Source organism: Schistocerca americana, chromosome 1 (genome assembly GCF_021461395.2).
Source record: "Schistocerca americana isolate TAMUIC-IGC-003095 chromosome 1, iqSchAmer2.1, whole genome shotgun sequence".
Taxonomy (NCBI): Eukaryota; Metazoa; Arthropoda; class Insecta; order Orthoptera; family Acrididae; genus Schistocerca; species Schistocerca americana.
The window spans coordinates 288,624,499-288,637,026 of NC_060119.1; the positions used below are offsets into that span (position 1 = coordinate 288,624,499).

Consider the following 12,528-nt stretch of genomic DNA (forward strand, 5'->3'; position numbering starts at 1 on the left):
TCAGATATACAATAATTCAAACTGAAAATGATAAAACTTGAAAAAATAGAGCAATTGTAAAAATAAAACACAAATACAACAAAAGATTAAATGAAAAATAAAAGAAAACTTAAATATTGAGAAATATATGTACAATATACTTTTATAATGTATTTATGTGCGAAATACTTATTAAACTACTCAACATGACAACTGGTATGGAAGCAAACATATATTGGGTGCACATATAGTGAATGGAGATATTTCTAGCTTATTTCTGACAGATGCGTTTTTGGAATACCACTTCATCATTGTTGTTGTTGTTGTGGTCTTCAGTCCTGAGACTGGTTTGATGCAGCTCCCTATGTTACCCTATCCTGTGCAAGCTTCTTCATCTCCCAGTACTTACTGCAACCTACATCCTTCTGAATCTGCTTAGTGTATTCATCTCTTGGTCTCCCTCTACCATTTCATCATATATGATTGAATTTGGTATTAACTGTGCTGTACATTTTGTTATTCATCAAATGTTGAAATGAGAAACAAAATAGTGGGTACCATTGTAATGTACATTAGAAACGATAGAACTTTTATTTGAAGCTTTTTATATCTGTTACCATTTCAGTGATATTCATTCAGAAAACATTAAACTCAGTTTCTTTCAAGAGGTGTTTCATTCCCTTAATGGCCAAGTGGGCACTTATAAAAAAATATTTGTTCCTTATTTTTCTCTACACTACAATATATTCAAAGTCGATCAAAATCGTAGTGTATCCTTTGGGTAGGTTTACTTGCAAGTGTTTTGCTTCTTGAACAAGTCTTGACTTAGTGGCATTTGTAAGTTTTGACTTCCTGAATATTCGTTTCTGCTATTTGGAACAATTTGCAACTGGCCAGCTAAGTCCCAGCTTACTTGGTTGGCGAAGTATGAGACAAATTATAACTGTATTACATTTTTGCTGTAACATGGTGATGTATGAGACAAACTGCTAGACTTTTGCTCTAATATTCGGATGTGTGATACAAATGCGGTGTAACATGCTGATCTACGTGTCAGTTTGTTATAGTACCACTGAAACATGGCTATGCTGTGATGTTTCACTGACTCAAAGTGGTGAATTGAAAGCAAGAGAGGTTTATTTCAGTCCAGTATGAATGTGATTAGTATTGTTCAGAATACTGTTTCATCACAAGGTCATGTAGTTTCCAAGGTGCGACAGCATGGTTTAGTATTATCAGCAGAACATGACAAACATGTTCAGCTGTTTAATACCCCAGCATGGAGGGTCATTATAATTTTTGGTTGACTTTTATATCGGTTTTAGAGGCAAGTTTTCAACAAATTTAGATATGGGAATAACATTGTTTGCTTTGATACAAACGATAAAATTATTCTCATCAATAAGTGTTATTTAAATTAGATCAGTAGCAGTGCCCATGTGTGTTTTGCAGTGTTACAGAACTAATTTTTATGTGCTTTGGTCCCTTTAAAGCGTGACACAAAGATCAAATTATGATTGTCAACTAATGAATAACCTATTTAATCTGTGGCAATAAGGTAACCATGTACATTATGACAAGTAATATAGATAGTTTAGATTTGGACGTATTTAATTTGATTGTTTATGGTGTTTCCAAACTGTAGTACAATAAATGATCATTGATCATTGCCATTGTACCTTAACCTCTATGTATTACTAATAGCGCCAGTATACATGTCATGTGTAATTGTTTTTTTAATCTTGTACAGTTTTGCCAGTCATCGGCATTCAATTCGAAGTGGGACTTATCTGTGAAGACAATTCTATTTTAGTCAGCAATATTACAGGCTGAAGACATATTTGTAGATGCTCCAGACAGCGCTGGGATTCCAACCTGACTGTCACATGCCGTGCAGCTCGTCAATCAGGAGTAGTGGTTTGGGGTCCTACTCATTCTCAAAGCAGAACTCCTTTGGTTGTCATCCGTGATTTCCAGCCCATTCAGATAATTCCTCTTTGGTGTGCCATTTTTTGGTCTAAGAGTGTATTTTAACTATTCAAACTGTATTCATTAATCGAAACAAAATTTGACACACTTGTATTCTCTGCTGATATATAAATGTCTTATTAGGAAAACCGCGAATATGGTGGTTCCATGGAACACAAATGATGACTCGACTGTTGTATTTACATCTTCGAAATTTTCTTTTTCTTAAGCAGATTTTGCTGACAGACAAAAAATAAGAGAATCGTGGGTTACAGTATGGACTTAGCGGGCAGTAGTGCCATGAGTGATTTGCGGTCGAAATCCTACTTACTTAGAGATTTATAAAAATTTTGTTGCAGAGATCGAATTTTTGTTCACAATCATAAATCTGCACTTACGTTTGATCATTACAATGAGAAACTTGTGTGTGTGTGTTTGTACTTGATTCATTCCTTATTTTAACAAATAATTTTGATTTGGTGCAAAAACCAAATTTTTTGTTGAAATGTTATGTTTTCGAGATATCAGTTTTCCATCTCTGTCTCTGGAATCTTGTTCCACCAATGTTTTACTATTCCATGCATTATGAAGGAATCCGTGCTTATTACAAAAATATACAGCTTCTCCTTGGTCAGTTTGTTTGTCTTTGCCTATGTCATATACATCTGGTATTTTTGAACAATACGATTAGGTCTTGGTATTATTTAATTTTGATTATGCAAGAACAAGATGTAAACATTTTAGTCAGTTCGGGTATCATAACTGACAATGGTAAATGCAGCAGCCTTTTTCGAACGTTTGTTTTTGTACATATCCACGAGTGGGCCTACATCAAATGTACTAAAAATCGATATTGGTCGGTGAATATCATTGATTTTGTTTTCCTAGTGTTGAAAATCATGCATTATCTTCTTCCCCTTAAAATGTTATTTGTCCAAGTTTGTGTTTGTTCATAAACCCATTTTCCTTAGGGTCATAATTGCATTCTTCCTGCACCTGCAAATAATTTCTTATTTATTTGTATGCTTTTCTGCTTAGCATTGTATTTTAACCAATATTTGTCTGACACTTTTACAGGCCCTGACAGGTTCATTTTGGCACTTCATCTCATTTAGGCCTAAAGACAGAATGTGAACTACCAGTTAAGAATGTTTTTGAGTCATGTTTTTTGTGTCTAGGATGTTGTTTCTGAGCCACATGCGTTTTGTGATAATTTAGACATGTAATAACTCACTGTCGTCTTTTAGCAACCAATTATGACAGATGTATGTGTGTGTGTGTGTGTGTGTGTGTGTGTGTGTGTGTGTGTTTGTGGACGCACCGCGAAAGAATTACCCAAATGGGACGGGGTTCGGTAGATGTGACAAACAAATGATTAAAATTTCAGAAATGTTGGATGGTTTATTCAAGAGGAGGAGCCTCACAAATTGGTCAAGTCTGTAACACAGTGGTCCATCTCTGGCCCTTTTGCAAGCAATTATTTGGGTTGGCATAGATTGACAGAGTCTTTGGATATGCTCCTGAGAGTGTCGTTCCGAATTCCGTCCACGCAGAATTTTTTTTTTCTCATCCGTCTTGTAGCTGATATGATGCGGCCCGCCACTAATTCATCTCCTGGGACAATCTCTTCATCTCTGAGTGGCACTTGCAACCTACATCCTCAATTATCTTATGGTGTATTTCCATCTCTGTCTTCCTATACAGTTTCTACTCTCTACAGCGCACCTTCTAGTACCATGGAAGTCATTCCCTGATGTCTTAACAGATGTCCTATCATCCTGTCCCTTATTGTCGTCAGTGTTTCCCACATATTCCTTTCCTCTCCGATTCTGCTCAGAATTTCCTCATTCCTTAACTTATCAGTCCATCTAACTTTCAACATTCGTCTGTAGCACCAGATACCAAATGCTTCGATTCTCTTCTGTTCCTGCTTTCCCACAGTCCATGTTTGACTACCATGCAATGCTGTGCTCAAAACGAACATTCTCAGAAATTTATTCCTCTACTCAAGGCCTATGTTTGATTTTGAACATGTTGCACCATTTGACACTGTTGAACGCTTTTTCCAGGTTGACAAATGTTATGAACATTTCTTGATCTTTCTTTAGTATTGCTTCCGTTATCAACCGCAGCGTTAGACTTGCCTCTCTGGAGCCTTTACCTTTCCTACAGCCAAACTGATCGTCATCTAACACATCAACAATTTTCTTTTCCATCCTTCTGTATATTATTCTTGTCGACAACTTGGATGCATGAGTTGTTAAGCTGATTATGCATTAATTCTCGTACGTTTCCGCTCTTGCAGTCCTTGGAATTGTGTGGATGATACTATTCCGAAAGCCAGATGGAATATCGCCATGCACCCTGTACACCAACGTGGATAGTAGTTTTGTTGCCACTTCTCCTAATGATTTTCGAAATTCTGATGGAATACGGTCTATCGTTTCTGCCTTATCTTAAGACTTACAAAAACTCTTTTAAGTTCTGATACCAGTACTGGATTCGTATCTCTTCTAAATCTACTCCGTTTCTTTTTGTATCACATCAATCTTCCCCTCATAGAGGCCTTCAATGTACTCTTTCCACCTGGCCGCTCTCTACTCTGCAACAGTGGAATGCCCGTGCCACTCTTAGAGTTACAATCATTGCTTTTTATTTCACCGATGGCTGTTTTGACTTTTCTTTATGCTGTGTCAGACCTTGCGACAGTCATTTCTTTTTCGATTTCTTAACATTTTTCATGCAGTCATTTCCAAGCTTCCATGTACTTCCTATTTATTTCATTACTCAGTGGCTTACGTTTCTGTATTACTGAACTCCGCTGAACATTTTTGTACATCTTTCATCGATTAACTGAAGTATTTACTCTGTTATCCATGGTTTCTCCGCAGTTACCTTCTTTGTACCTATGTTTTTCTTTCTAACTTCTGTGATTGTACTTTTTAGAAATGTCCACTCTTCTACAGCTGAACTGCTTATTGAGGTATTTATTATCGTAATATCTATATCCTTAGAGAACTTCAAGCATATTTCTTCATTCCTTAGTACTCCCATATCTCACTTTTTTGCGTATTGATTTGTATTGTATGGAACTGGGGACCTAGAAACGACGGAAAGGGTTCGTCCCCGTCGTAGCCCTCAGTGGTTCACAACCCCACAACAGGCTACAGCAGTCCACTCACCACGCACCGAACCCAGGGTTGTTGTGCGTTTCGGCCCCAGTGGACACCCCCATCCCACCATCCCCGCACCCCCCAGGAATGTCTCACACCAGACGGGTGTAACCCCGATGTTTGCTTCCCACTCGGAAAGCGTTGCATTAGACCACACGGGTAACCTGGCGGGCTGCGTATTGGTTCTTCCTGACTAACGTCTTACACTTCAGCCTATTCTTCAGAGGTCATCTGAGTCCATATCTGCTCCTGGGTACGCCTTAGAATACACTGTCTGATTTCGGACTCTCTGTGTCACCATGATGTAGTATAACTGAAATCTTCCCGTAGCTCCCGGCCTTTTCCAAGTAAAGTTCCTCCTCTTGTGAGTCTTGAACAGAGCATTCGCCACTACTAGCTGAATTTCATTAAAGAACTGAAATAGTCTTTCTCCTTTCCCATTCCTAGTACCAAGGCCATATTGTCCTGTAACCCTTTCTTCTATCCCTCCCTTACAACCGCAGTCCAGTCTCTGATGACTATCAGTTTTTCATTTCCCTTTGCGTACTGAATTAACAGCTAAATATCCTCATATACTTTCTCTGTCTCTTCATATTCAGCCTGCGATGTCGGTAAGCATACCTGAACTATAGTTGTCGGTGTTGATTTGCTGTCGATTCTGCTGAGAACAACTCTATCACTAAACTGTTCGCAATAACACAGTCTCTGCTCTGCCTTCTTAATCTAACGAATCCTATTCCTGTTATACCACTTTCTGCTACTGTTGATATTACTCGATACTCATGTGACCAGTAATCCTTGTCTTCCTTCCATTTCACTTCACTGACGCCCCCAACATCTAGATTGAGCCTTCGCATTTCGTTTTTCAGATTATCTTGCTTCTATAGCAAGTTCAAGCTTCTGACATTACATACCTCGACTCGCAAAATGTTATCCTTTCGTTGGAAAAAGACTGGTTATTCAGTCGTTTTCTTATGGTCACTTCCCCTTAGTAGTCCCCTCCTGGAGATCCAAAGCGGGATTATTCCCCAAAACTGTTGCCAATGGAGAGATCATCATGAAACTTTTTCATCTACAGGCTAGAAGTCTGTGGGTGCACATTATGTGTCTTTAACACTGTGTTTTCCATATCCTTCTGCACCCTCATGCCGTTAATCATGGCTGGTTACTCCGTCTTTAGGGGCAGTTTCCATCCGAAGGGCAAGTGAGTGCCCCTGGACCTCTGTCCGCTCCTCCGCCCCCTTTGTCAAGGCCGTTGGGAGTAAAAGCGTGACTTCTTATTACACAAGTCTTTGGTTGCCAATGTTGATTTTTATTTGAAACTCCCGAGGTGGCGGCGTTCGCACACAAAACGAGGACGTTTTGATTAGTAATCAGAGACACTATTGCTACACCATGGGTACAGAGCGTGTTAGATTGTCAAAATCCCAAGAGGGTTGGAGGGCCCTGCTCACAATGTTCCAAATCTTCTCAATTAGGGGAAGATCTGGTGACCTTGCTCACCTAGGTAGTGCTCGGAAAATACAAAGACAAGCCGGAGCAACTCTCGACATGGGCGGCCGGGCATTATCTTTCTGAAATATAAAAAAATGGTTCAAATGGCTCTGAGCACTATGGGACTTAACTTCTGAGGTCATCAGTCCCCTAGAACTAACCCTAGACTAACCTAATCAGTCCCCTCACTAACCTAAGGACATAACACACATCCATGCCTGAGGCAGGATTCGAACCTGCTACCTTAGCGGTCGCGCGGTTCCAGACCGTAGCGCCTAGAACCGCTCGGTCATTTGCCGGCTCTGAAGTATAAGTCCAGGTTGGGCTTGCCACGTAGGACAACAAAACGGGGAGTAGAATATCGTCGAAGTACCGCTGTGCTTAAGAGTGGGGCGGATGACAACCAAAGGAGTCCTGCTACGAAATGGAATGACATCCCAGACCATTACTCCTGGTTGTCAGGCCACGTAACGGGTGCCAATGAAGTTGGTACTCCATCACTGCACAGAGCATTTACAGACATGTATTTGTTGGTCATCAGGATTCACCTGGAAGCTGGACTCATCACTGAAGACAACTCCATTACAGTCAATGAGATTCCAGGCCTCGATGACCAGTGAAGACTTGTCTGGAGACGTCACGGATAGTGGTGGGATAACAACTTGATTCTCACCCACTATACTGTCTGAAAACCAGGCATGATAGTCTCACGTACCATTTAATTTCATGGCAGGGGCCCTCTGGTTCTCATCTGCGGCACCCTTACAGCACATCCACACAGCCATATTACTCACCAAATAAACATTCATTCATTTCCTCTTCAAGAGTAATGTAACTTTCTGCGACATGTATTCGCTATTATGTCGATCAGAACAGCATGTTCCTTTCCGTACAACAGGTCGTGAAGATAAGTCAACGAATTTTTTTTTATTCAGCATGATTACAGTAACAGAAGATGTTTTATACTGCAATATTAATGCGGTGACTGTGTAGCACGGCCCGGGATGCGCAGTATGGGAACCACTGTACTAGGTAATTTTTACACATTATCACAAGGTCACAATCGATAGTGAAATAGCTAGCTAGAAAACAAGAAGAAACAACCAGAAAAACACAGCCGGTTATGAACATATATTAAATACAACGTCTGGAAATACAGTACTTCGAAACAATGACCACAGCAGTTAAGACCAAACATATTAGTTTGATGCTAATTTTGTCTTCCGAGAGTCATGAGTTTTAATACAGATAGCTGTGCTGGAAAAGTGTTTGTCATTGGCCTGTGCATTCCCTTTAGCTCCACTGGAAAGGATTTTGAGAATGCCGATTTTCTCAAGCACAAACCTGTACATCACGGCCGACACAGGCTGACACCATATCGTCAATGACCTCTGAGATGTTTTTCGAGGCGAATCACTTGGACCCTCTGAGAAGTACCTGGTAGGAGAGACAATGCATTAGTTTTCAGATTAAAACAGTGAAAAATGTACAGCTGCAGAAAGATAGGTATAATTTTTCTAGCCGACGCGTAGGACATGCTAAAGCGGAGGTTCCAGGATTAAGTCCCGAGCGTCACACAACTTTAACATTGCGCAAACATTTTGATCATTTGGTATTGTTGGTTGGTCTACCGCCAAAAGTAGGTTTACCTGCCTAATTGGAAACGATTTGTTGGTCTTGGTGCACTCGGGTGTCTTCTTTCCTTTGGGTAGTATGAGCGTTTCGTATGTATTAAGCGAAGATCATGTGATGAGTTTGCGCTGACAAGCAAAAGACTGAAATTCATGATGGTATGGTATATAGTCGAATCTCCTGCCCAATAGCTCCAAAGTAGTCGCAGAGCGTAATGCCTCTATTGACAGACAAATCGTAATCAGGAATGCTAATGCCTTCACTCCATGAGACACTGTAGAGAAGCGACCTCTACAAAAGGAGAATTACTGCCAGTAATAGTACCACTAGCACGAGAGGTGATCCCTGTCAGTAGGTTGCAGTAATTATGCATAAATGAAGAGGCTTGCACGGGGTAGATTAACATTGAGAGCTGCATAAAACCAATCTTCAGAGTACAGATCACAACAACAGTAACACTCAGATGACGATGTAGTTTAGTTATTTCCAAACTTTTTATGGTCACATCTAATCGCTGGCAAGTAATTTCTTCGAACTCTCTCGGATGGAATACTCGATTCTATGGGTTCCTAGTCCCTCTCGGATCTTCGTTGACTCATTTCGCAAGGCAGACACGTCTGCGATGCATATTGTTTCTGTAATTACTAATCAGGTTCCCTCAACCTGACGTCACCCAAAGCATATTCAGCAAAGGGTTTGGAGACATTTGGCCGTAAGATATAGATCCTGGCGCCAAAATTACCTACCTAAAATTCTTACAAGTCGCCGGTCGTTAACGCATGCTTGTGTTGTGACTGTCCACAAAGAGCTGACCATTTTGAATCCTGATGCTGGAGGAAATTTTCATCGTCAGCACATCTCCGCCAAAAGGAGGGTAGGTGTCGAAATTGTCATGCAGTACGTTATTTATTTATGTACTTATTCCGAACTAGTCTTCCAGCCTGTTATCCAATGTAGATTGTACATCGCATATTTTAGTCGTAAATTTAATACAAATGATGAATTCATAAAACCATTACATAGTTTTTGCTATCCGTATTACATCGAGAAACTTTAAATACGTGCGCCATGTTACACAAGAATTATTATCTGATCTCCTAGAGCCATTGGTGCTTTTACAATCGATCAACACTGAACTAAACGATGACATTCATCAGAACTACAGACTACTTTGCTACAATGAGACTGGTGTTAAATTTTTCCACTCCAAGTCACATTATACAGTCCATTTGAAGTTATTCAGTCAAAAGATCGTTTTCATTGTTTGAGACGAACTGAGTGTTTTCAGGAAAGATACCTGGCATCGTGTCGGTGGCCCACCCCTTAAAGTGCCTCATATGACTTACAGTGCTACGATACCAATGTCGAACACCGGACTCCTCTGGAGACCACTTTCCTGAAATGCCCTGGACATCAAGGAACTGAACGTCCGGCCCTGCCTTTTCAATGATCCTGTTTAATGTAGTCATAACTTCTTCTCCCTCTACAATTTTAACCCTCCCATCCCCCCCCCCCCCCCCCCCCCCGCCACACCTCCCATCGTTATCAAACAGAAGATTCTTTCATGTCTTTTCTCCCTATTGCAGTTTAGTACCCATCTATCTTTCTTCCATACCATCACATTTCATAATCTGCTATTCTCTTCTTGACTGATATCTTCGTAGTCTACGTTTCGCTTCCGTACAAGGCTACACACACTGAATAAAAAACGAAATGTGCGTATGGAAAATCTTGTTGGAAATCGTCTTTCTGGGAGTTTAGCCTCGTGCAAGCCTTTGTCTTTGACGTCACTTCGACGATTTACGAGTCGATGATGAAGAGATGGTGACGAGGACAACACAACACCCAGCAATTTCCTGTATATGAAGTCTATTTATGATGTTAACAAATTACTTTTTCAGAAACGATTTCTTGCTATTGCCAGGCTGCCATCTTCCGGTTTTTTTGTTATTAAAATAGCCAAACTCTGCCACTATAAGGTGCGATCAATAAGTTCCCCTTCGAAGGCCGTACAGTCCAGCATCGGTATGTCAAAGAGGCAAAATCGCCGTGAGCACTGAAGCAATCATCCCACTGACGCACAACGATGAAGATACCCGTTTGCTAAAACACTACGTCATGCCGCATGAAGAACTGCCTGCTGCACACCCTCGTCCCATAGGAACCGTCGACCCTTCAAGGTTTTTTTTTTAAGGGACCGGAGATGTGATAGTGGCGCGGGCTCATCAGAAATACAGGGCGGGTGCACGTGTGTCTCCCACATGAATTGGCATTAACTTCTGCGTTACGACATTTGCGATATGTGGAAGAATTTCACACAGTGCTGAAAGACAGAAGTCGAAACAAGACACCGGGAGAAAACGACATTCCCTCAGAATTATTGAGATCCTTGAGACAGCCAACTACGGCAAAATATTCCATTTGGTATGCAAGATACACAGGACTCCAAAACACCCTCAGACTTCAAGAAGAACGTAATAATTATATCAAAGGAAAGCATTGTAACCTCCCCACAAAAATTTAAAAAGACAGAAATATAAAATGAATAGGAGCCAAGAAGCAATATTGTCCCCACAAAAATATTTAAATAAAAAATATAATAATAAATGGGAGCCAAGGGTAACCTCCCTAGCAATTAAATTCAATGACAATAAAAGTGAGAATCGCAATCTGACCCAAGTATAAGTTCCTCACAAAAAAAATGAAAGTCAATTCAGTGCTAAGAAAATCTCAGTGATAATGATAATTCAATTAAAGCGAAATATCGGCCTTTGGCCCTGTGCAAAAAAATCAGAATTAAAGTCTTACCTCAGTATAACTGCATGTCAAATTTCTGCTCTTATTGTTGCCCACGGCTTGGAGGAACTGCATTGCAAATAATATATATATTTTTTTGAAATTTAACTGAAACTTTTCTTTAAGGGAAGTGGAACGAAATCGTTAGTTCAATTAAATAAATTTTTTTTGTAAAAATTGCTTTGAAATCAAAATTATTATTGGGGCACTTGTTGAAAATTAATTACAATAAATAAACTTTACATTATCTGATGATTACCTTAATTAACAATATACCTCATTCAGCCTCTTGACCAGAATGCCATGTCGACGCTCGCCGACTCCTCACACACACAACTGCACTCGACTGCTACTACGGACATACTGCCCTGCTCACAGACTGCCCACTGACAGACTGCTCGCAACTGTACTGCACGACTACTACTAGCGTACTGCTGGACGCAACTGAACTGAGCTACTGCTATCGACAGACTGTACTGCACGACGACTACTAGCGTACTGCTCTACATGACGACTACTCGCGTACTGCTCGCAACACTCGCGCGGTCAAGCGCAGACTAACCACGATAATAGGCTCTCTGGTCAAAGATTTTAACGTGCCTCACCATCGCTGCTACGTTACATACGTGTTTCATAACCCTCCACTGGGGGGGGGGGGGGGGCAAAAATTTGGCAGCGATGGTGAGTCATTTGGACTTGCCATCGCAAGAAATTTTTACAATTTACAGAATATTCAAATGTAGTACATATATTAAATGTGGTGCACACGCACCGAGTACAAAATATATAAGACAAAGACAAAATGTGAGTACAAAACATAGTAGCAAATCAGAAAACTGTATATACGAATTATTTGACAGATAACAAAGTGCACACGCACTGAAAAAATTCTTTAGCATTTTCAGAACAAATAAACAGAATGGCAGAAAATCATGTTGATAAGTGACATGAGTGTACTTGCACTGGAGTTGAGAACATATCAGCAAATGACGAAATGTATATACAATGAGTAACAAATGACATAAGTGCATATGCACTGTAGTATTGAACATACAGAATGAGTACAAATCATATTGAAAAATGAGAAAAGTGCACAGGCACTGAAGTTCAGTAGAAAACATATTAACACCTAACATAAGTGCACATGCACTGTAGTTCAGAACATATCATCAAAATAAAAATGTATATACAATATAAAAGACAAGAGTGTACATATACTGTACTTCAGAACAATTCAAAAAAATGTCTTTAGCATTTTCACAACAAATAAACATAATGGCAAAAAATCATATCGACAAGTGCCATAAGTGTACTCGCACTGGAGTTCAGCGAATCGAAAAAAATGTATAACCCATGAACATAAATGATGTTAGCAAAAAAATGATCTTCACTATGTGACAAGAATTAGGATAGGAAAGGGAAGGATTGCATCATGGTTGTAGCACTTTAGATTGCACACAGCTGTTCTGAAAGTCCATATCTTTCC

At 40.0% G+C, this 12,528-nt stretch overlaps 1 protein-coding gene across 1 annotated transcript in view; it reads right to left on the minus strand.

The window, feature by feature from the left end:
* Nucleotides 1-7,696: 7,696 nt before the first annotated feature.
* The window catches only part of LOC124594918 (estradiol 17-beta-dehydrogenase 2-like), a 128,186-nt gene continuing 123,354 nt past the window's right edge, over nucleotides 7,697-12,528 (minus strand). Inside the window, exon 6 of the mRNA XM_047133410.1 lies at nucleotides 7,697-8,051. The gene's annotated coding sequence lies outside the window, so the exon portion shown is untranslated. The remainder of the gene's footprint in view (nucleotides 8,052-12,528) is intronic.